Below are 26,331 nucleotides of genomic sequence, written 5' to 3' on the forward strand. Positions count from 1 at the left end.
TAGGAAAGGTTTAGAGGGATATGGGCCGCGTGCTGGCAGGTGGGACTAGATTGGGTTGGGATATCTAGTCGGCATGGACGGGTTGGACCGAAGGGTCTGTTTCCGTGCTGTCATTTCTATGACTCTATGACTCTATTCACAATTATGTACTTAATTGTGAACAACATTCTTGGAAGTACTGAATTTTTACATTGCACAAGAAAATGCCAATGCTGAATTACTGAGAACAGAACTGTAATGAAGCTTAAAGAACAATAAATACCTGCCCTCTCACCAGTGGGTTAGGTTCTGGTCAGTTTGACTTTACAACAAAATAACTAATAACAGTAACAAAGAATAAAAAAATTGACAAAATCTTGCAATAATATTATATTTAAAAACAAAACAATTGAATTTGAATCATTGCACAAACTTTAAAAGTAAAACAGATTTTACTCTTACAGCATAAATAGTCTCAAAATGAAAAACAATTGCATTAACAAAATAGTGAATCAAATACTGTATTTGAATAAGTCAAAAGAACTCAAAGTCCATCCAGTCCATGGCTGTCTATACATTCAATACCTAGACAATGAGACTTTCAATCTGAATTTCTGACTCTCTTTCTCCCTCCACAGATGCCATCTGACCTGCTGAGTATTCCCAATCATTTTTGTTTTGGTTTTGTTGATTGGCTTAAATGAGGTGAGTTCTGAAATGACTTCAACTTCAAATCTTAGTTGTTCAAAAGCAGAAACTGGATATTGCAGAGCCAATGTCAGGAAAATTGCCATCAAGGTTTGCATAATGTACTGCTCTTCCCCATTTACAAACCACCACCCTCCTTAAACTATCTCCTTAAACTATCTCCTCCAGTTATTCAGCTCTGCAAGGAACACCCATACTTCCAACATTAGAATTAATCTTTGTTCCTCACTTCCTCCATCCCACTTTCCTGAGCGCTATGCCCTGAAACTCTAAAATTCCCTCCCTTGTTACTTTCTATCCTGATTGAAACCATTCATGACAACTTTTTTAATCATGCCCAAGTTTTATGGTTTTGTGCTTTCATCACTTTCGTTGATGACTCGTTCGCCTGTGCTCTGTGAAACACTTTTATGATTGTCTGTATGTGAAGAGTGCTACCAAAATGTAAGGTTTTTTTGATTAAACCTATTAGATTGACATTGTGCTTCCCCAACCATGAATTGTGCATTACATTATTAAACAACACATTCTTACAAGACCATAATCCAAGCAACTATCTCTGGCGATATCATAAATCATGCAAACAAAGATCGAGCAGTTTAATTGCAAAATTTCAGCATTTAAATTTGGAAATACATTGTGACTTTCAGGTCTGGTTTTAAATCCTGTATTTCTGTCATGTTAGTAACTAATTCCTGAAGGACAGTAGCATGATTTGAAACAGTGACTGTGTTGGAGGCCACACTGCACCTTTGGCAGTCTGAAGAGTAAGATCATTCATAAAGATGATAACTGCCCCAGCTAAACCTGATTTCTGAAGGACAGGAATCAACCCACTCTTTAAATTGAAGTGTGAAAATTTCATTCCATGTTGGATTTGTTAGTTCACTTGACAGTTGAAAGCATAGTTTGATGTTCGAAAAAAGGTATTTCATGAACATTGTTTCAGGTGGCTTATTGAGAAATAATTCTGCAGTTGATTTCAGGCAAACTTGGATCCAATGCAGAAAATAAATAATCTTTGATCAGGCATGCAAGGCAAATAAATTATGTCAATATTGAATTCTCAAACAGATGAAAGAATGCAGAGTTACAAAAGCTTGCCACATTTAATAATTTGCACAATTCAATTGTTTTGGAAATTACGGAGAAACTACAAGAAAATTCAGAGTTCTAGAATAGTTTTTTTTAAAAAAAGTTAATCTTATTAAATAGGAAGAGTTGTTTTCTCTGAGATTAATTCTGTTCAATTTACAAATAAGTACAGTGCTCCATTCAGTATCAGTAGGTGGTGTGCATAACAGGAAAATCTATTGCACATCTGTGAATTATTGTTTCCTGCTCATCTGCATACATTAATACTTTGCTTAGCTTGTGGAATTATCATCAAACAGTGGAACAAAAAAAAATGAAATTATTGGAAAAGTCAAAAAAAACTTCATTGATACATAAATAGATAAATAGGGAGGTAGACAGCAAGATAGATAACTGAAAGGTTATTGAATCATTCAAAGAGCGATAAATAGCATAAGAGAAACTGTACAACTATAAATAACATAGAAACCGAGAATAGAATCAAATTTTCATTTGTGTTCCCTAGTGTTACAATCTATAAATGCCAAAGATATTATTATAGTTGTGATAAAAATCAACATATTCCATTGTTGTGGTGTTGATGTGTATATTATCTCCTTTCTCAAAGTAGAAGATAGCTGCTTGGGAGAGAGTTCTGGTCCACTTTCCGTGAGTCGCATTTTCACAAACTGATACACTGGTTACCAGCAGTTCTTTATCAAGTATTTTCACTTCTTTCTTGCACAAGGTTGTTTTCAACAATAAGTCCTCATTGAGGCACTGGCCTTTGAATGTTACCTGCACATAAACAAAATAATTTCCTTTTTCTGTAATATTATGTGAGCTGTTAATGCTGTCACCGCTGATCCATTCCAGCTTGGAACTGTCTCGTGTTACGCTCTTCAGTCCTGAAAAATAACAATTTGTTAATGTGTCAACTTTCCCTTCGTAATCAGGAAATTAAAATATGATGAGATTTCATTGTTGCAAGTGTGATTATGACTCCAAAACTTACATTGAAAAATTCATTTTACTCAGAGACGGACTGAAAATTGTATTTTCTACAGGTTACAGAAGAAAACACTGGAAGTTTTTTATATTGCAATGGCATAAAGGTATGCATCATGTATCCCAACAAATTCACTTGAAATGGAAATCGTTAGCAAGTAGTGGAATATTTTTGACATGGTTTCCCATGACATTGCACATAGTCACTCACCCCGCAAGGTGTGAACATTCTAAAGGTCAACACAACCGTGACATTTATAACAGGTAATGTCTGCCACACCCACAAGCATTTTTACATGCAAGGCAACTTTCACATGTAAATTCAGGGGTGGAATCTTGGTTAATTTGTAAAGTATGATGTGTATTGGAACCTTGTAGCCTCATGACTGTGTACTTCTTTCACCTCTAGTAGCTGGGGTCAAGTCCAGGTCAGATAGATGGATGCAGATGCACACTAAAAGTGCAGAGTTAACCTGATCAGAGATGCAAAAGAATGGTTGGTGTGAATAATGGACAATCATGGTATAAACTCCATAGGCTCGGGATTAGAGCGTAGGCTTCTTTTAAATTGTGGAAAGCTCTTTGGCCTCCTCAATTTAGCCTCCTACTCTGGTTATGCACTATTCAGCCTGGGAGAGTCACAATTGATATAAAGCCTGTTCACTGTACATGAACATGCAAATAAAGGAAGAACAATACTTGCCTTGCTAAATTGCCCATAGTTAGGTGCATTAGTCAGAGGGAATGGGTCTGGGTGAGTTACTCTTTGGAGGGTCAGTGTGGACTTGTTGGGCTGAAGGGCCTGTTTCCACACTGTAGGAAATCTAATCTAATACCATCTAAAGAAGTTACATTTGTATTTGATACTTTCAAGACTTCTGATAGTATAGTAATTTGCCAATATTAAAATGATGGCTCCAGATTAAAACAAATAAACATAGGCCTAAAGAGTTTCCTCCTTGAGCCATTTTTTAACACAATGGATACCAAGAGAAATGCAATTAAAGAAACTCAAATGCAAGTCTCAATGAGGGAAATTCTAGAAAGAATGTTCAGTAAATTGTAATTAAAAATTTGTTTTATTCTGATGTGGCTCAAAATCTGGGCATTTTGTTGAAAGACCCTCTTAATAAACAGCATTTTCATGATGCTCATATTTCAGAGTCCGTGGTGATGTGGTCAGTTTCGTAGCAGAGATTCAATTAGATGAAAGGTTTCAGATGGTAAAGACCACAGAGACCTGTCACAAATTGTCAGTACACTTGGAATGCACTTATGACCAAATTTCCTGACCTTTTCAGATGCATCATGTGTGTCTAGGGGATTTAGTTTAGCTCAGTTGGTTGGATGGCTGGTTTGCCAACAGCATGGGTTCAATTACTGCACTGGTTGAGATACCATGAAGGACTTTCCTTCTCAACCTCTCCCAACGCATGATATTAAATCAGCACCAGTCATTTCTCTCGAATGAGAGAGCAGTCCAATGATCTGTTAAGACTTTATGCATTTAGGCACAAACATAAAGGAGATTTCAGGTCATTGGAATCCTTATATATTTCTCAAATTTCATTTTGTAGCAAAACTGTGATTAAAAGTCAGGTATTTACAATCAGACAGGGATAAATCAGTAAAAGAATGTAATATGGGAAAATAATGTACTGCTTGTACTGGAGTCCCAATGTGTCGTACATAAAACAGTTTACAGGTCTGTCCCTCTCTTCTGGATGTACAAAAAAGTTCTGATATTAGGAACTTCTGATAAAGCAAATTACTGAGTGAAAATATGTTCAAAGGAATGAGAATATTAGATATAAATAACAAGTCTGCTAGAAAGACTCAGCAGTAATGTGTGAAAAGAAACAGAGTCGAAGGCTGAATCCTATTTTCTTTGGCTAAGTGCAAGTTGCTTTGGGGTTTTGGAAGGATTCTCACTGGGCCTCACATATCTTACCAAACTCACCTTATTAACGACTAACCCTGCCCTATGGCAAAGCCTCAGATTCAATCCTAGCCCTATTTCACTGCTCTCTCTTCCCAAGACAACTCGCCACTCAGCAGGTATCTGCTGAAATACTGGCATCCATTGCACCTGTGTTATTTCTAAATACCTGCTGTGCAGCCAGAAAAACCCAATCAGTCTGGAGCTACCCCACACAGATCCTGACATTTGCCCCAGGCCTAGTAGATAGTGAGAGAATGGTGTCCCTCTTTGTGGGCAGAGTCCTGGAGGTTCCACCATAACCAGCAGTAAAGGCCATCATGCCAGTCTGTTTTGAGGTTGTCACCAAAGCACTCTCAGCCATTTGGGAGAATATCTAGTAGTGTAGGGAGGAGTTCCACCAGCCTAAGTGACACCATCTTCTCTCTGCTACCTCACACTCACAGTATGTCTGCCACTGTACCCACCTTGTATCAATACCAATGTTCACCAGTCTCACTATTGCTTGCAACATCTTTCTCACGTTCACCCCCTTCTCTGACACCACTAACTCTGCAAACCCTCTGCATTGCTCACTTGCATTAATAAGGCATTTAACATGCTGTAATGCCCATTGATTGACAACTTACCACTGCCTTGCAAACAAATCACCACGTCACTTGTCCAAAGCATATAAGATAGAACAAGATGCTTCCAGTGCTAAGATAGACCTTGGTGGACTTCTAATCGGATTCTGTCACAAATCTCACCAGAGTCTACATTACTCGGAGCCCTATAAGATTCAGCCCATTGTTTCAGTTCAATGGTCTTTCAGAGCATGAGTGTGAGAAAACTGAGAATTTTAGAAGTTTCTTGATGGTGGGAGAGATTGGAAATGTGTATGAGTGTGTCTTTCATTGTGTCACATAATTCAATACATTTACTATTGAAAGACAAAAAGCAAATGTTTAGGAGTAAACCTTGACTTTGACAGAGGTCATAAAAAGAGCATACCACCCAATCCTTTCTTGCCTGTTTTATTCTCCATGCTTCTCTTTGCTAATATCACCAAGTAAAGGGCATAAAGGCTTGCTATTGTTGTTTTTTCTGTCCCATCTAAGATTCAGGTCTAAGGAAGTGTGGTGTAATAATTTAAAAATGTGAATCTGGCTGGAAGACAGTACAGAAGCAATGTGGGTTGAAAACTCTGTAATAAACAGTTTTCTCATTGGAATCCTTTGCCAGTCCTATTCTGCTAAGGGGTCATCATGACTAATCACAATATTTAAATTCCCAACAATGACAACTTAACATTGGCTACCAAGGATTCCAGAATAGTAACTGATGAAAGGTCATGAATCTGAAATGTTAACTCTGTTCTCCTCTCTATGGATGCTGACATGTTTCCAGGAGTTTCTGGTTTTTATTTCAGATTTCTAACATTAGCAGCATTCTGTTTTGGGAATTATAACTCTCTCCTGCCTAACCTGTGAACTAGATCATCTCGACACTTCCCAGCCTCAGTAGAGATCATTGTTCCTCTGCTGATCCATTTAGTTCAGCATTACAGCATAACTACTACTGTGTGTGTCCTTTATGTATTTTTCTTAATTTTTAGATTTTGATATGCCCCCTCAATCTTGTTTACATTTATGTGAAACTCGTGAATAACAGAATAAGTTTTTATACCGCACACAAATCCGAGAACGCGACATTAAAACAGAAACTGCTATAAATGGTTAGCGAGATTGTCTACCACTCTGGATTCACCATACTTTATTCACTTTGATTGGAACAGCATTGAGACATTGAAATTTGTATTGGAAAATGTTACTGAAAGTGTTATTTTTGTTGAATAGGTCAATTTCACTCACTGCAACATTCATGATGACAAGAAGTGGATGCCACTGTGCCTTGAGTACACCTTTAAACATTTTCTTGCGGCTTTTACCAGTAGATGTGATGAATTACTGAAGCTGACTTCTCGTCATCAGTAACCCAATGCTACATCTCAAGGTAAAAAGTGAGCTAAACAGGACACAGATGCATTGCTTACAAGAAGCGCTCATTTCAGCAGAGAGGAAGTGAACACATACACTTACAAGAAATTTAAAGGAAATCTCCTGTACTTGCCTCTTCTGTGCTTGGAAACCATGTGGTTGATTTGAAAAAAAATGACAGTCTGCACAATTGTCTCCTTCAAGAAACTGGAGCTGCACTCACACCTACCACTGTCTGAAATGCAACAAGTCAGGGACTATTCTGAAGTCATCTCAAGCTAGGTTTCCAACTACATGCATCAAATCATTAATTCTAAATCTCAATCAAATCTTAATTTATGGAAAATTTTAAGCCTGAAAATCTGAAGTAAATTTAAATGCCAAATGTACGGCTGGTCTGTTTCAGCATTGCACCTCTTAACGTTCACTTAATTTTTTCACTTATCTGTGTATTACCAGCATTTTCTGTTTGTAGTTTACAATAAATCACAAACAAAAAAAAAATCTGCTCTTTCTATGCTCCTATACTGTATATATTTACAGTCATCAAAGTACTTGTGTTATCCTGTCATAGGAAGTGTGTGAATAACTTTCACAGGAATGCAAGTGGAAATTTGATGCAATGGATGAAATGGAAAAAAGGACAGAAGCATCAATAGATCTCTAGTGAGGGGGGTCATGTTGAGTTAAATGGGATTGACCACCCCACAAGAAGCACAAGGATTATGATGCATGATTTGCTGACACCAACTTTGTACTGCTTACTGTTTTAATTTCAATGTCTAGTCAAGGAGGCTACTGGGTAAGCTGAACATTGCAACAAGTGGCCAATATTATGAATGGCAAGCACCACTTATAATAATTTTGCATTTCTTAAAAAGTAAGTGTTTTAGGAGTCATGCTGGAAGTGAATCTGAACTGGGAAACAGGACTGAAAGTACAACAAAGGGGAGAGTGAACGCCAATGGTTTTGAACACTGGACTGAGTCTTTTGGAAGAACTGAGAAAGAGGAAATATGTTTACCACCTGCAAGTTGCCAGAAAGCCTTTCAGACAGAAACTCAGAAGACAGTGAAAGTGGCCCTGAAGGTCAATGCCAGAAGTCAAGATCCTACCACCAGAAATGTCACTGCAAAATATTTATCAGATGAATGACCAAGATCAAGGTCAGCATCTTTAAGCAGCAAATTCTGTCAAATTCACCACTACTCTTGGACACTATTCAATCCAGCACGTTTATGTAGCAGTGTTGCAAGCCTGGTGTACACATCCCATGGGTTTCAAACACGACCAGCTGTTCAACCATGACAGCTGCATTATCCAACAGACACCCTGCACAGCTGCAACACTTTTGTGACAGAAAGTGACAGACAAGCAGAGACAGCAGAAACTAACCAGAATGTGATCGCTGCACTAGCATGTCCTAGCCCTCATGGTGAAGATGATGTTGGGGCGACATGATGGCTCAGTGGTTAGCTCTGCTGCATCACCCCACCAGGGGACTGGTTCAATTCCAGCTGCAGGCAACTGTGTGGAGTTTCCACATTCTCCCCATGTTTCCTCTGGTTTCTTTCCACAGTCCAAAGATCTGCAGGTTAGATAGATTGGCAAGGCTAAATTGCTCCATAGTGTCCAGGGATGATCAGGCTAGGTGGATTAGCCATAAGAAAAACAGGAATAGGGTAGAGGGGTGGGTCTGGGTGGGATGCTCTTTGGTTTGGGTTCGATGGGTCTAATGGCCTGCTTCCACACTTAAGAAATTCTATGATTTCTTGAACGTCCATCAATAAGGTTGTGACCAAGGAAGGGTTTGAATTCAATCAAAATTAAACTTTCCACATATCTATTCCTAATTTGAACATTGCACTTCCCAAATCCCACAATCTCTTCTGATTTATATTATGCAGTTCATGAAAATATGCAGCTCTTTCTTTGCTGACAACCTCCATCCCCACCTGTCAGCTGTCTCAAGTCCAGGAAAGTCTCATTAAAATCTGGGGCAGTTAATCACCCAACATACAGAAGAGCTCTGCTGGCTTTACACAAGATCACTTATCTTTCATTCATGGTTTATGGGTATCGTTGACTAGGATGTATAGCTCATTCATAGTTGCCTTTGAGAAGATGGTGGTGAACTTCCTTCCTGAAATACACCAAACAGTTTGAAGCAAGTAGACCCACATTGCTATTAGGAAGGGAATTCCAGGGTTTTGAGCTAATGATCCTGAAGAAGTACCAATATATTTCTAGCTCTGGATGGTGAGTGGCTTGGAGGGAAACTTCAGATTTCCATGTATCCACTTTCCTTCTCCTTCTAGGTGATAGTAGTCAGAGGTTTGGAAACTGATTTATAAGCTGGGAGTCTTGGTGCATTTCAGCAGTGCCTCTTGTAGATGATGCACATTGCTGTTACTGAACATCACTGGATGTTCATGAATGTAGTGCCAATCGTTGGTCTCCTTTGTCCTGTGTTATAGCTGTACTGGAACAGCTTGACTAGGGTTGTGGCACAATTTGAAGTACATGCCTTCATTCTACTTCCAGAATGTTGCCCATAGCCCTTACTGTGTCCAGTAATTCGAGCAATTACTTTATTTTATATGGAGTGAATTGAATCGGTTGAAGGCTGGCATCTGTGATGTTGGGGACCTCTGGAGGAGACTGAGATGGATCATCCAGTTGGAACTCCTGGCTGAAAATTGTTATTTTGCATTGAAATGCTGGACTCTTCTATCTTTGAGGATGGGGCTATTTGTGGAGCTTCCTTCTCCAGTAAATCGTTTAGTTGTTCACCACCATTCTTGACTGGATGTGGCAAAAATTAGATTTGATCCATTAATTGTGAAATTGTTTAGTTCTGTCTACAATTAACTGCTTCCCCTGTTTGGCACACAAGTAGTCCTGTTTTATAACTGCACTAGATTGATACCTAACATTTGGGCTTGCTTGGTACTTTTCTGGGCATTCCCTCCTCCACTAGGAGAAAGTGGGGACTGCAGATGCTGGAGATCAGAGTGGAGGGTGTCATGCTGGAAAAGCACAGCAGGTCAGGCAGTTCCGAGGAGCAGGAGAATCAATGTTTCAGACATAAGCTGAATTCGTGATAAAGGGCTTATACCCGAAACGTCAATTCTCCTGTTCTTCGGATGCTGCCTGACCTGCTTTGCTTTTCCAGCACCACACTCTCGACACCCTTCTCCACTATTCATTCTTCTAGCGTTTATACCCAGTCTTGATGGAAATGGTAAACTGGGAAATATGCCTAACCATGGGATTACAGATGGTGTATTAGTACAATTCCACTGCTGCTGGTGTCCTAAAACATTTCATGGATACTCAGGATTTAGTTACTAGGTCTGTTTGAAATTTTAGCCATTTTCATAGAATCCCTATGGTGTGGAACAGGCTATCCGACCCAACTAACCACTCTAAATTTTTCCACACTAACCCTCCAAAGAGCATCCCATCCCCTTACCTGATATTTCCCTTGGGTAACACACCTAACCTACAAATCCCTGAATACTACAGGGCAATTTAGTATGGCCAATCCACCTAACTTACACCTCTTTGGACTGTGGGAGGAAACCAGAGCACCCGGAGGAAAGCCAAGCCCATATAAGGAGAATGTGCAAACTCCGCATAGACAGTAGCCCAAGGATAGAATCAAACCTGGTGCTATGAGGCAGCAGTAATCGCTGAGTCACTGTGCCACTCTAACATGATGATGGTGCCAGCAACTCAATGGATGCTCTTTTCAATGCAAAGATGGGACTTTGTCTCCACAAGAACTGTGCAATGGTCACTCTTAGTCATACAATCATGGATTGGTGCATCTATGGCAGAAAGATTGGTGAGACCAAGATAAAATGTGTTTTTCCCTCTTGCTGGTTCCCTTATTATGGATTTCAGTCTGGTGACGATAACCTTTAGGATTCAATCAACTTAATCAGAAATGGTGTTGTCAAGCTATGCTTGGTGATGCACATTGAACTCCTATGCCCATTGTTTTCTCCGAATGGTGTTGGACATAGAGGAGTATGGATTCATCAGCCAAGGTGGGAGAGAGCAGTTTGTGGTAACCAGCAGGAGATTCCCTTGCCCATGTTTGACCTGGTGCGATGAGAATTCAGGGGTCTCAGAGTCAATGCTGAGAAGCCCTTATGGCATCTACCTCCCAACTGTATACATTATGCCACCACCCCTGCTGGGTCTTTTGTCTGTAGCATGGAGGAGCATGGAGGGATCCAGGACCAAGGTAGCACAGGGAATTGCACAGAGCATGTACTCCATCTTTTCCAAATGGAAGTGGTGCCCATTGCATCAGCATAGTAGCAGATCCAACCATCATGCCTCATTCAGCTTGCAGGTTTTAATACAGCACAATCAGCTTCCAACAGAAATCTGAATGGAATAGTGATTGCTCAGTCTGAGGTTTAGAAAGGTCAGCTTGCAATCATCCATAATCCAACTGCTCTTATTCCTGTGAACTCTCCATGAGTGTAGTGCTTCTCTTACACAGACATGGCCCCACCAGAATCTCTACATGGACAGACCCACTGTAATGAGCAGAGCCTCTTTTATATAGACTACGCAGCCTCATTTAAAAGAAAAGCTCTCTTCTGTCAGAGGTACTAAGCTCATCTGCTTCACAATGGTATTTGCATTTTTATAGTGACTTTACTATGATAAAATATTTCAAGGCACACCATAGGAACAACTTACCTTGTACCACAAAGGGCTTATTGGATTAGATGATTAGCAAATTGGCCAAAAGCGTTAAGTTGTAAGGAATTTCTTAAAAGAGAACAGTAAGGTCAAAAGACAGAAAAATTTAGTGAAGGAATTCCAGAGCTTAGAATTAGGTAGCTGAAGATATGACTGCCAAGGGTGTGACAATGAAAACCCAATAAAACAGTGAGATTACAAATTCACCACCATCATGCTGTTCATTACATAAGTCCTGGTGGGACACCATGATTAAGGACAGGAAAGTCACGATGTCTCCCAGTCCCCACTAATTGTCCCCATATATAGATGGCCTTGTTATAGTTTACTTGACTGAATTGCTGTGCTTTCTAAGGTTGCTGACTTAATCAGTAAATGTTAAGTATTATATTGCAATATGTTTCAAAAACTGAAAAAAAACACAAACATTAAAATGCAATATCAAAAGTGAAACTTCTCATGAGTAATTCATGAACATAATGAAACTTTCTGTAAAATGCGCTTTGATGTCCAGGAATATTTTTTCATTGGTTTGAGTTATTTAAATGTTTTTTCTAATTATCAATTCAAAACTGTGCATTAATACATCTCGCTGGTTGTCTCAAACTTTATTTTGGATTCTCAAAGAAATGTGGCAGTATCAAGAGATGAAGAGTTCTTGCCCATTCTATACCACAGAGGCAACACTGCCAGAAGATTTATAGTTCCTGATTTCCACAAGAACTGCGAAATCTTATCTTGCCCCACCAGTAACACATGAAGACATACAGGTATGTTAAAAGGTAGTATTAAAATATGTATAATATAGAAATATTAAAGAAGTGCAAATTTTAAGGGCTTTTGTGGTCTAATTATAGTGTTCTTACCTCTTGGCCAAGAGGCCCAAATTCAAATCGCATTTGTTCCAGAGTTGTATAATGACATCTCTGACTAGATTGATTAGAAAATATCTAGAAAACCATGTTGCAGTTAATTCAAACAAATTTCATTTATGGATTTCATATACAGCTTATTATTGCTGGCTGAATCTCAACGTTATGGCATTGTGGGTCAACCCACAGCAGGTGCCCACCTTCCCAATGGCAGCTTGGGATGGGCATTAAATGCTGGCCAACCATCAATGCCCATATCCCATAAATGAATGAAAAAAAAGGTACCTATCATGTTATGCCAAATATAAGCATTTCAGTCTTTCTGTAGTGCTTCACATGGGATTAGAAATTATTATCAGGGTCAATTAATTAAATCAGTTGGAAGAAGATGATGGGATATTACTTTGTATCATGGTGGTTGCACTTGCGATTTTCTTTACCCCTCTATTTTAAGAAGTTTAAGTCAGGTTATTTTGCTGCCTTTGTTAAAATAGGGATAGATATATGGATATCATATAAACTCTCATAATGTTGGTCTGTTCCCACTGCTTTCAAGTTTGATGTTCCAGACTTCAAAGGTGAAAAATATTCAAATTGTTCAGCAGATTGACCTAACAATTGAAATGAAAGATGAAAGTTTCAGTGTGAGCGTTCTAATTTGAATAGTTGTCCACACTCCAGGGCAAAGTAACCTTCTCCAGTTCTTGTGTTCCTGAAAATTCAGGTCTAACATCATGTTTCAATGACATTGAACACCTTCTCCATCTCAAAACAAGTTAAAAATGTAGGCTAGTTCTTGTCGGTCATGCAGTTTTTCTTTCAATTCAATTCACTCAAACCTTTAAGGATATCTAAGCAAGTGGCTGAGATATATCTTAATATAATTTCCTTCGTTGAGTGTTAAAGGTTAGATACAAGTCTGAATTCCCAGTTAGCCCTTACCTCCAATGTTTGGTGAATTGATACAGCTGACCTACTAACTTGGTGAAGCTGGCCCAGCAAATGACTATCACCTATTTTGCTGAGTTGAAACAGCCACAGTGAATATGTGCACAGCCACATATTCTTTCTGTTGCAAAAAAGGGGCCCTGTTTATTAATATATGTAATTTTTACATTGTCACACTGCAGGCCTGACTGAACCTAGCTAAACCTACTGGTTCATTTCCTAAGGCAATGTTCCTGACCAATTAGAATTAAACTGCCCAATGTAAAATCTAAACAATGCCTAATGGTTAACTTTCAATCGGCATTAGTGAGTGCATTCTTCATGGCAATGCCTCTACCAATTAGAGTCCACTTGACAACCAATCAGCTCTATCCTCTCACACAATATATAGGTTGGTTTCCCCTTGAGTTTGAATTTTTGTGAAATAGCCTATGAGGGCAAGATGAAAAGATTTAACAAAATGTGTATTTTTCATCAGTACTCATACTTGCATATATACTGAAAAAGAAATGACATTTTCCTTGTCCATGAGTCATGATACATTATTCAAGGTCTGACCTTTGCTCAGCACCTCTGCTGTAAAGCATTCAGAGATGGGAAGTGAGATTTCTGCTGAGTTGCTTTGATTTCCCCTGCCTGACTGTAGGAAAGTACCTAGCTTCTCCTTAGCACCACACACCACCCCCCCCCCCCCCCCTCCCCCCCGATGTCTCCACTGACATCAAGAGACCACTGCTGGGTGAACTGTGGGCACAGCAGGTTGGGGAAGTCACAATGTTGCATGTTACCAAGCATTGATTTAGGGAAAAAAGAACAAGTTGCAGCAGCAATTATTGTGTAGGAAGCAAAACTCAGGCAAGATATATATTTATATGCATCAGGTTTTTTATCACAAGGGTATACTGTTGGACCAGATAACAGGATTAATTTGTAAATGCTGTTAACCTTGCAAGGAAATAGCCTCATTTCCAGTCTCCTGATTGCCACAATACAGTGCAGACATGGTTTAGAGTGACTTTTTAAAGGCATCGGTGTAATGTAATTTTACCTTGAAAGAATTTTACTTTTTTCAATGGTTCTGGTTCAGGTGCGGGCCCAATGCTTGTTTCTATGTGAGAAAAAAAAACACAGAAGAATGTCAAAATATCAATATTTGTGCTTTTTACAAAAAATGTTTTAGTTTGTTTTTGTTCCTCTAACCTTCAGATCAATTAGATGTCCTATCATGAGTACTGCTACAGCAGGCTAATGCATGTGGAACACAGAAAGGGAATCAAATTTTCAACTTCACTGGTAGTGCAAATGAGGAGATGAGGCAAAGTGCTTCAAAAAAAATCACCTTTCTAAATTAAAATTTGCGACTCTTGGAATAGGAGTGGTTTTTATTATATATGATTTCTGGGAACTGTGGAGTTTTTTTTCTTAATCTTCCATTCCTTTGAGTTTAGCAAACAGTTTCAAAATGAGTAACCACTGTAAGTAGAGATGTGAGCATGATATTTACTCGAGAGGCTGGCTGGAGCACCCTCATCACTGTCGGAGACAGTAAAGACAGCAGATGTTGGAAGCCAGAATCAATAGATGTGAAGCTGGAAGAGCACAGCAGGTCAGACAGCTTCTAAGAGGCAGGAAAGTCAATGTTCTGGGCTGAAACATTGACTTTCCTGCTCCTTGGATGCTGTCTGACCTGCTGTGCTCTTCCAGCTTCACATCTATTGATCCTTATCACTTTATTATAAATCAGTTAACAGTTGTTAACGGGAGATGGGTATCTGTGCAAGTCAGACTGATAAAGTATTTAGGAAACATTGATGTTAACAGAATTGCTGGTAATCATTAAAAAAGCTTTCCAATTCTTAATTGCCGTCTTAATGAGTGAAAATAGCAGTTTTCGGATATATTTCAATGCTGGATTTGAATATGGTTTTGACTAACTGCTAGTTAATAAGGGAGCTACATATTGGATGATTTATTAATCAACGGAATTAAAATTTCATCAAAAAAATCACAGAGGAAGATTCCAAATAGTTTCTACAATAAGTTGACCTCAAGAGTCAGTGACGTTGCCTTTATGTCGTTTCACGAGATTTTTTAATAACATCTGCACTTTAATTTCTAAACCAAAGCTGTTGTTTTGTTTGTTTATTTGCTGAAGTAGTATCAGTGAACAGTATTACAAACCATGATAATGCAAGTAAATGAATGTGATAGACAGAGAGAACTAGTCGAAGTTTGCTTAACATTTTCTCATTAAGTTCCTCCTCTTCTAGGCAGACAGATGAGTTTGATGATATCATGGATTGATTAATCTGCTATTTAATAAGGTTCAGCTGATGTAACTAGTAAGTATTAGAATTCCAGTAGCCAAGTTTGTTTTATTATTAAAGATATTATTTCTCAAAACCTTTAAAGGACTAATCCGCAATGTTCAGTTATACCTGCATGAATGCCAATGATTCATAACTTAATTTTAAAATTCATTCACAGGATGCAAGCTGCACTGGCACCACCTGCCTTTATTATCTCTCCCTAATTTCCTTGGTGAAAAGTATTGGTGAGCTACCTTTTTGAAGCTGCATTTTGGAACAACAAATCAGAGCAGGACTTATACACTTAATAGTAAGGTCTTGGGGAGTGTTGCTGAACAAAGAGACCTTGGAGTGCAGATTCATAGTTCCTTAAAAGTGGAGTCACAGATAGATGGGATAGTGAAGGAGGTGTTTGGAATGCTTGCCTTTATTGGTCAGTGCATCGAGTACAGGAGTTAGGATGTCATGTTGCGGCTGTACAGAACATTGGCAGTAGGAGTACAGGAGTAAAGATCAACAATGCTGTCTATGTATGGAACGGCAGGAGATGGGGGTGATATTAAATGAGCATTTCACATCAATATTTATGATGGAAAAGGATATGGAAGCTAGAGAACTTGAAGAAATAAATAGTGATAACTTGACAAGTGTTCATTTATGGAAAAGGAGGTTCTGGACAAGTTGACATGCATAAAGGTGGATAAAGAACTAGTATCCTGGAACTCTGGGGGAAGCTAGGAGAGAGATTGCTGGGCCTCTTACTGAGATATTTATATGATTGATAACCACAGAAGACTGGAGATTGGCTATTGTGGTGCCATTAATTAAGAAAGGTGGGTAGGGAAAAACTAGGGAACAATAGACCAGTGAGCCTGATGTCAGTGGTGGGTAAGTTGTTGGAGGGGATTCTGAGGGATAGGATTTACATACATTTAGAAAGTCAAGGATGGATTAGGAAGTATCGATATGGCTTTGTGCTTGGAAATCGCATCTCACTAATTTGATTAAGGTTTTGAAGAAGTGACAGGGCAGAGCAGTAGACATTCTCCTTATTGACATCAGCAAGGTGTTCAACAAGGTTCTGCATGGTAGACTGGTTAGAAAGGGTAGATCACATGGAATCCGGGGGAGCTAGCTATTTAGATACAAAATTGGCTTTAAAGTAGGAGACAGAAGGTGATGGTGGAGGTTATTTTTCAGACTGTGATCAGACTGTGCTTCAAGGAACGGTACTGGGTCCACTGCTTTTCATCACTTTTATAAATAATCTGAATGTGACTTTGGCGGTATGGTTAGTAAGTTTGCAGATGACACCAAAATTGGTGGTGTAGTGGACATTGAAGAAGGTTATCTCAGAGTACAACTGATTGGCCAATGGATTGAGGAATAGTTGATGGAGTCTAATTTAGCTAAATGTGAGGAGATGCATTTTGGTAAGGCAAATCAAGGCAGGACTTATATAGTTAATTATAGAGCTCTGGGAAGTGTTGTCAAACAAAGGGGTGCAGGTGCATAGTTCGTTAAAAGTAGAGTCAAAGGTAGATAGGGTGGTGAAGAAGGCATTTGTCTTGCTTACCTTTATTGGTCAGTGCATCGAATTTAGGAGTTGGGATGTACAGGACATTGGTTAGGCCACTTTTAGAATACTGCATCCATTTAGAATATGGCAACTTTGATCTGATTGGTTGACTGAAGGATCAGTAAATGCTTTTTTTTTATTTGCTGCTGATGTTTGCCATGTCCTGTATTGTCACTTCACCAGGTTGACACCTTTTTTTTAGGCATGCTTGATGCTGTTCCTGGCATGCCCTCTTGCACTCTTTTTAAACAAACTTTTTAAAACATTTTTTTAATGAACCGAGGCTGATACCCTCACACATTGGTAATGGTCAAATGGGAGATACACCAGGCCATTGCATTTGAATACAATTCGACTGCTGTTGTAATGCACAGCAACGTATGGATATCCAAACTTGAGTTTCTAGATCTGTTTGAAATCTATCTCATATAGCATGGTGATAGTGTACATAATACAGGGAAGGCTGTCCTCGGTGTAATGGTGGGACTTCGCAAAGACTATGCGGTCACCACTTCTCGCAATATCATCTGCAACAAGTAAGTTAGTGACGATAAGGTAATATACATTTGTCCCTGTTGAGTTCTTTCCCTCAACAACTGCCACAGGGCATGTCCCACGGCTATGCCTTTTAGAACATTGGCTGGTTTCTTCAATAGTGATGCTACTGAGCCATTCTTGATTATGGACATTGAAGACCCTCACCCAGAATGCATCTGGGTCCTTGCCACCCTCAGTGCTTCCTCTAAGTGGTCTTCAACACAGAGGAGCACCAATTCATCAGTTGAGTCTGTGAGGTGGGATGGTATTCAGCAGGAGGCTTCTTTGTTCATGTTTGACCTGAATCTATGACATTCCATGGGGTCCAGACTGGTTGTTGTAGACTTAAAGGGCAACTATTCCCCAGTCTGCCACAACCTCTGGTAGCTCTAATCTGTTGGTGGGGTGGGACATACCCAGGATGGTATGCTGTTGTTTGGAACATGATGTGTAAGGTATGATACTGTGACAATGATTGTTTCAGGATGTTGCTTAAATAAGCTGAGACAGATCTCACACTTTTGGGTCAAGCTTCCAAGTGTTATTAAAGAGGCCTTTATAGGATTGATAGGACTGTGTGCCATTGTTGCTTCTGGTGCATTGGTTGATGCTATGTGTTCTGTCTGGTTTCATTTCTTTTATTGAACTTTAATTCCAGATTTATTTGTTGAATTCAAATTTCACCACCTGTCCTGGTAGGATTTGAACCCATGACTCTGGAGAATTAGCCCATTATTTGGATTATTTGTCAAGTTACAAAACCATTATGCAACCATCTCCCCTTTCCTGCTAAAACACTGCATTCAGGAATCTGAAATGTAATGCTCACAAAATTTAATTTGCACTTTAGATCAACAAATCAATTGGAAATGTATTCAAACACTTTGGAATGTATTTGTGGGAAATAAATTGTGCACTACATTAGACTTTGATTGTTGACCTCCGGTCCAAGTTGATAAGATGAATCTTCTGTCTCTGCTGACAGGAACACTCCTATATGCAATGGTTTTGTACAATCCCAGTCCAGCATCTAGTGAGCATGGGTCTACAATACAAAAGCTCTGCCTAGTGCTAATTGTCAATAAAGGACCATATAGCTTGTGGAAAATCAGGTAAATTGGATTAGAGTGTTCAGTAAGGCATATTATTCTGCAGTTGATCCTGAGGTGTTTCTTGTCACTGATTTGGTGAAGTTTTATTGTGCATATTGCTATAGTGTTCCTATTAGATTGGATTATTCTGGCTGTGCTAGATGCAATAGTACTAACAACACAAATGTTTATGAATAAAATTTAAAAATGAAAAATGTTTGTAAAGTTAAATATAGACTCTACAACTCAGAAGCAGGACATTTAGCTAAATTTGTCTCCACCAGCATTTATGTTCTAAGTGAACCTCCTACTTACACTTTCTGTAACCCTATCAATATGACTTTCTTTTGCTTTCCCTCTTTAGGTGTTTATCTTGCTTCCCTGATGTTATCATTGTCCAGAGAAGCAAAGGCAAGTAGTGTTTTACAGACAATGAATTAAAAGATTGTCTTTTGCTCTATCCTTAGGATATAATCCTGAGGTCTAGCCGATGAGCTGGAGATAGGAGCTCAAATGCCACCATTAAAGGCAAGGAAATTTAAATTTTGTTAATTAGCTAAATCTTAAAATAAGCTATAATCTGTAATTGTGAACATGATAGTACTGCACTCCTGGATGACTGTTCAAACCAAGCTGCTTCACTTTCGTCCACTTCAGGAGGGGAATTAGCCATCTTAACCACGTCTGGCCTATATGTGACTCTGGGTTCACAGAAATTTGGTTCTTAACTGCTCTCTCAAAAATTCTGACAATTAGCCCTTCAGCTGTACTAATGAAAGGCCAACTAATAATCGGCAATAAATGCTGGCCTTATCACCCCTATGCAGTGAATGAATTAAAATGTGGTCAAGCACTAATCGAGTTTATCAGCTGCAAACGTTTTGTTATATGCAGTTTGGTTTCCTTCATTGGAAATGAAAGCAAGTATATTGAGTTCGAGTGATATTTTCAAACAACATCACTAAAACTGATGATTACATTACTATCACATTTATGGTTACGGGAGCTGACTCAGCACTAATTGAATGCTACATTTCTTACATTATAACAGAGGTCCTCACAAAATATTTTGCAATGCAATTTTCAATATCTTATAGTTATCAAAGCTGCTATTTAAATGCAAAATATTTTTTAACATTATCTCTCTCACAATTAAAATTTATAATCAGCTGGACCAGCGAATCTCATTTCTTCTTAATCTGTCAGTCCTTAAAGCTCTTAGCTCCTTCACATTGACACTGAAATAAAGACCAATATTATTGTAATAAACTACTTCAATTTTATTAATAGCCTTATAGCTATAATAGTAACTGTGCTGTGTGCAAATTAATAGCCTAACATAATTTAAACTTGTGACTTCTGTTGGTCCTTTGTGATCAGTTCTTTCTTGTATCTTTCTGCTATTGCCAGTTTTCACATATCTAATGTCCACTGGAACAGAAAAGCCTGATGGGACATTTTTATTATTGTCTAATTCCTTAAGACATAAGTGCTAATTATGCAATCTGCAGCAGCGGTGAAAGATAAAAAGCCCCAATATTCAATCTGTGAAGCCTTCACAGTAATAGAGTAGTTTAAGCAAAGCAAGAAAAATGATTTGTTCATGCAGAAAAACATAAAGATTAAAAATAATTCCAGCGGTCAAACAATTCATCAACAATAATTCCATCACCATCATTGCCACATATTTCACAAATTATTGCAGACATTCTCATGAATTATTTCTTCTGACATATCTATTCCTTTCTCATGATCATATCGCTCAAAGTTTTTGCGAAGATTTGTAGCTCGGGTGCTCGTTGTTGTGGTTCTGTTCGCCGAGCTGGAAGTTTTTGTTGCAAACGTTTCATCCCCTGGCTAGGCGACATCATCAGTGCTTGGGAGCCTCCTGCGAAGCGCTTCTTTGATGTTTCCTCCGGTGTTTATAGTGGCCTGTCCCTCCGCTTCCGGTTGTCAGTTTCAGCTGTCCGCTGTAATGGTTGGTATATTGGGTCCAGGTCGATGTGTTTGTTGATGGAATTTGTGGATGAATGCCATGCCTCTAGGAATTCCCTGGCTGTGCTCTGTCTGGCTTGCCCTATGATAGTAGTGTTGTCCCAGTCGAATTCATGTTGCTGGTTGTCTGCCGACCAGCTATCCTTAGTAGCCACACATGCAGACAACAAGCAACATGAATTCGACTGGGACAACACTACTATCATAGGGCAAGCCAGACAGAGAACAGCCAGGGAATTCCTAGAGGCATGGCATTCATCCACAAACTCCATCAACAAACACATCGACCTGGACCCAATATACCAACCACTACAGTGGACAGCTGAAACTGACAACCGGAAGCGGCAGGGACAGACCACTATAAACACCGGAGGAAACATCAAAGAAGCGCTTCGCAGGAGGCTCCCAAGCACTGATGATGTCGCCTAGCCAGGGGACGAAACGTTTGCAACAAAAACTTCCAGCTCGGCGAACAGAACCACAACATCATATCACTTCAAATCTTCTTCTTGGAGAATTTAAATAGATTCATCTTCTTTGAGCTAAGAAAGCTAGTCAATGTGAGCTTTGCTTGTTTCAAAATTTTAGCAGTTAAGGAAATAAAACGTGGGACCCAGAGTTCAGGAGACTCCTGATGCCCAATTGACCTCGCAAGTAATAGAGCATATTTCTGGCTATTTGTAATGCAAAATAACACAATACCACAGCAACTTAGGAACAAAAGTACAGCATCCAACTCCTTGAGCCTGTTCCGGCACTTACTGAGATCATGGCAGATCTGTGGCTTACCTCAATATATAAAACTTTGGCTAATATCCCTCAACACCCTTGCTTAATAAAAAAGATTATCTATCCCAGATTTAAAATTAACAACTGATCTAATATTGTAAGATGAAAGATTAAAAGTGATCACTGTAAGATTTTCTTGGCTAACCATCTTTGTAGAAGTTTGGAAATTTTATCTTCTTGGCGTTATTAGAAATGACACACTGCTATATAATCATTGTTTACTCCCTTGCAGATCATGCAGGTTCCATGGAAGGAATAGCAAATCTTTGCTACTGCTGCTCATTCTATTTTTATCCTTCTGATGGAGACTGTTACAAACTCTCAAGTCTGGAGTTTTGATGAAAATAGCAGAAGTGCCTTAAAATGACAAGTCCCACCCACTGAAACACATCACCTATCATTTTCATGGAGGTGGGAATGGAGTGGGTTAAGGTTTCATATATGTGCATTTTGCGGAGGTGGCCGCGCACACAAAGTACCATCTGCCTCCAGCCATTTCTGATTTTTGTGACCTGGGTTTCTGAAGTACAAAGTGCTCAAGTTAGACCTGGTAGGAGCAGATTTGATATGATTAATTTTTTCAGATAAGCATCTCTGGACTTGATACCATAACAGACTCAGGAGAGTCAATCTGGCCTTTGAGAGATAAGGTGCCCTTTGGAGTTATAAAAATCATGAATATGTGTAAAAACTGCATAAATCCATGACCTTCCAGCTCATCAAAAACCGCAATAGACATGTCAAAGTGAACGATCAAGAGGGCTTGTCGAAGGAAATTGTCCAAAGCATGAAAAGGACCTGTAAACAACACCATTCAAACAGAATTTTCAAACTCTCAGGACATTTAAAATCCAGTTCTTTAAATCTTTGTCTATTCATTGCTTGTTTTTTACCCTATCTGTTGACATAGGGTTTTCATTACTGGATCAGTGCTACATGACTGAATTCAAAGTCATTTATCATTGCAATAGGATGTCAGCCATTCCACATTTTGATTGCCACTTACAAAGTGATCATAGACGTTTTGGAGTGGGACTATAAATTCTAATACATGTTGCTAAGAGGGATTATGAACTTGAATTAAATAATTGCTGCTATAAGACATTATATAACTTAAAGGATCTAAATGTAAAGGTTTTATGAAGATAAAAGTTATTTTTTTTATTATAGCAAAGTCTGTGCAAGATATTAAAGTTTATTCTATCTCATCTCTGTAAGGGTCTCTGCACGGGTCCTGAGGTCTGCCCATAGTCAATACTGGGTGAGTTAGCAATGGAAGATGTAAGGACAAAGGGCAGTTCATGCCAGTGATGGGTCTGTATGAGCTGGCGCTAAATTGGCATGGGGTTCTAAAGTACTATGGGCGGTGACTACTGCAACCTAGATTGACATGGAGGGTATGAGGTCTTGGTGGTCAAGATATGACAAGGGCTGGCATGGATGGGGAATGGAGAGTGTGTAAGGGGAGCTGAGGATTGAGGGCTATCAATCCAGAGCTGGTGAGCGAGATCGGCCTTCCATTCAGTATGCCTCTACACCCTGTATCCTCCACTCTCAATCTGGGCTTGCCCAGTCTGACTTCCAGGAAGCCCTGGTACTAAGGATATGAAAATTTGACATTCCAGCAGATATTTCAAGAAATTGCATTGGTGGAGTCCATAATTCTTCAGATAAATATACAGGCCTCAGACCCTTTATCTCACTGCTTCAAAATAAATACCACGTGCCTTCAGTTCTTGAAGCTGAGGTGCAATTGAATGCTGTATGTTAGTGAAGTAAACAACTTAGTCTTGAAGTCACTTCAAATTTCTTCACTTAAACTATTTTTCTAATCAAACTGCTCAGAGATACTATTACAAACCTCAGGAGCAGGTGGCATTTGAACCCAGACCTTTTGGTTAAGGGGCAGGGTCATTACCACTGCACCAAAAGAGGACCTGAAGTTATTACTGTTCTTGAATTACACCATTTACTAATTTTCACTTCATCTTTATTGGTGGCAATTATCATTAATTTACAAATCTACACTTTCATTGTTCATACACACCTGGAACTTTTGGTGCTCTTTCTATTGAGGGAGCAGCATTGCTTGAGTCCTTTGGAGAGAAACAAGAAAAAAAAATTAATAGACGAAGAAGTCCAGAGAAAGGGAAGGCAATCTCAAAACCATTTACTAAATGTTTACAGAGATATGTGTGGATTTAAAATTGTTACGAAAGATAAAAAGGAATCTGCATTCACATAACATCTCCCAAGCTTTATAGCTAATGAAGTACTGTGAGATATTTTCCTAACCAATCTGTTTAAAGTGGTTACTATACACCTTAAGCAGTTGTGTAGAGAGCAGGTGGAACTTGAACCCAGGCCTCCTTGCTCAGGGGTGAGGACACTACCACTGGGTCACAAGATTCCCAAATAGAATGCTTTTAATTATAGTTTCAATTATTGCAAAGACCAAGGTCCCACAAACAATAATTTGTTGATGAATCGATGTAATTTTGGGTGAAGAATATGTATTGACAAGACCAGAGTGTTATCTATTGTGCAGTTAAAAATAAATAAGTACACTTCCATGCAATGCAATGCACCTTAAAGGACAAATGTACAAGGGATATACTATCAATTACACTTGCCTTCATGAACTGAGGTTTAGAATATAGGAGTTACAACTGTATAAAACATTGCTTAGGCCACAGATGGAAGATTGTGTGCAGTTCTGGTTGCTAAATTATTGGAAGATTGCACTGGAGATGGTGAGGAGAGTCACCAGGATGTTGCTTGGGATGAACTCTCTCAGTTATAAGGAGACGCTATACAGGCTGGGTTTGTTTTTCATGGAGCAGAGGAGGCTGGGATGGGGGAAAATCTGATTGAGGCATACAAAATTATGAGAGGCATGGACCATAGATGAGAATTTCCTCCCCATAGCAGACATGTCTCAGACCAGAGGGCATAAGTATAAGGTGAGGAGCAAGTTGTTTAGAGGATTTCTGAATTTGACTTTTTCCACCAAGGGAGGTAGAAATGTGGAATGTGCTGTCCTAGAGGGTAGTAGAGGCAGGTATAATGGAACTTTTAAGAAGCATCTAGATGAGTACTTAAAATGTCAGGGTATAGTAGGCTACAGACCAAACACAGGTAAATGTGATTAGTGTAGTTTGGTGTTTGTTGGTTGGAAAGACATAATTGGGCTGGTGTCTATTTGTATTCTGGGTGATTCTATGACACTATGAATTACTTCCTCAGCTCCAGACTCTGCTGTACATTTGTCATCAATTGAACCGTGAAGGTAGGAATAGGACTGCCAGTATAAATCAAGTGTTTGCGCCTCTTGCTCAGCTTTCAGAGTCTGTGCTGTATGCAAAGTTGAGTATCTCCTCTTAAATTTAAGTTCTTATTTAAGAAGTGGATCATTTGTCTTGTTGATTTAAAATTGATATTTCTCGTGAAATAGATTATTATGTTGCTGTTTGTTGAAGTTTGTTCCATGCATATTGGATGCTGTTTGTTCCTACATTACAATTGTGTTTGCACATCTGGCGGTCATGAAAAGTGCTATATGAATGTAACTCTTTAGTGGAAGAGAAATTGTCCCATTGGACAACTCAAACTGAAAGATGTTTTTAAAATTCAACAGTATTACATTGCTCACCATCCATCTAAAGGTAGAGTCACCATAGTCTTACCAGACCATAAGGTTGCTCTATCATTAAAGAGAGAGATGACTGGTGGTGGTTCAATCTGAGAGTCACCATGCCTCAGAGGATGGGAGATAGAGAGTTCTTCATGATAACATCAGCTGGTGCAGGAATTGAATCCATGCTGTTGGCATTGCTAACCAGCCAGCTCAGCTAGCCATCCATCTCCCAAAGCAGGAGTCAGTACATTTTCATAATTGTACATACAAATTTCACAACTCTACACAAACTCCAGTCTGCTCTCCCACATTTCTGACCAATCCCCTTACTGGGGAAAACTTAATTCATTGAATGGCAATCATCTTAGTTTTCAGGTATTGCTGCAGGGGTCCCCGAGAGTAGATATTTTCTAATCATCTTGTTCAGAGATGTTATTACACACCTCTGAAGCAGGTAGATCTTGAACGTAGATCTCCTGGTTCAAAGGTAGGAACACCACCACTGGACCACAAGCCCTCAAAGCTTTATGGAGTAGGTATTTTTCTAGTCAGCCAGTTCTGGGATATTATTACAGACATCTGGCTTTGAACCATTCTGCCACAAAAACCTCAAAACTTGACAAACTTTTTAATTGACCTGTCCAGGGATGCAATCACATAGCTCTGGAGGGGGTGGGACTTGAACCTTGGCCATTTGGCTCAAAGGTACAGACACTATTACTATACCACAAGACCCTTACAGCCACTTGATAAAGGAGCAATGCTCTGAAAGCTAGTGCTTCCAAATAAACCTGTTGGACTATAATCTGGCGCTTTGTGATTTTTAACTTTGTACACCCCAGTCCAACACCGGCACCTCCAAATCTCAAAAACATTATGGGGTAATTTTCTAATTAACCTGTTCAAAGCTGTCACTACACACAGAGTTTTGTTTTCCATCATCAAATCACCTCTGGTATTTTTTCATCTATTAACCAATATATTTATGGAGTAATTGTATGCTCCAAACAGCTGCTTTCTATTATCACTCGTGCATGACCCAGTTCATTTTTAAAGGGACCAAACCTTACAATGCTGTCAAAAGGAATCCATCAGCATAATTGCACATTGGAGTATTGTTTACATATAAGGGTAGAACTTTCTGAACTAAGCAACTTGAATT

At 39.1% G+C, this 26,331-nt stretch overlaps 1 long non-coding RNA gene across 1 annotated transcript in view; it reads right to left on the minus strand.

Annotated features, from left to right (window-relative positions):
- Positions 1 to 459: 459 nt before the first annotated feature.
- The window catches only part of LOC122564794, a 38,458-nt gene continuing 12,586 nt past the window's right edge, over positions 460 to 26,331 (minus strand). Inside the window, exons 2-4 of the long non-coding RNA XR_006316002.1 lie at positions 23,580 to 23,628; positions 14,281 to 14,340; positions 460 to 2,669 (exon numbers count right to left, since the gene is read on the minus strand). This is a non-coding gene — a long non-coding RNA (uncharacterized LOC122564794). The remainder of the gene's footprint in view (positions 2,670 to 14,280; positions 14,341 to 23,579; positions 23,629 to 26,331) is intronic.

This window comes from Chiloscyllium plagiosum, chromosome 30 (assembly GCF_004010195.1).
Source record: "Chiloscyllium plagiosum isolate BGI_BamShark_2017 chromosome 30, ASM401019v2, whole genome shotgun sequence".
NCBI lineage: Eukaryota > Metazoa > Chordata > Chondrichthyes > Orectolobiformes > Hemiscylliidae > Chiloscyllium > Chiloscyllium plagiosum.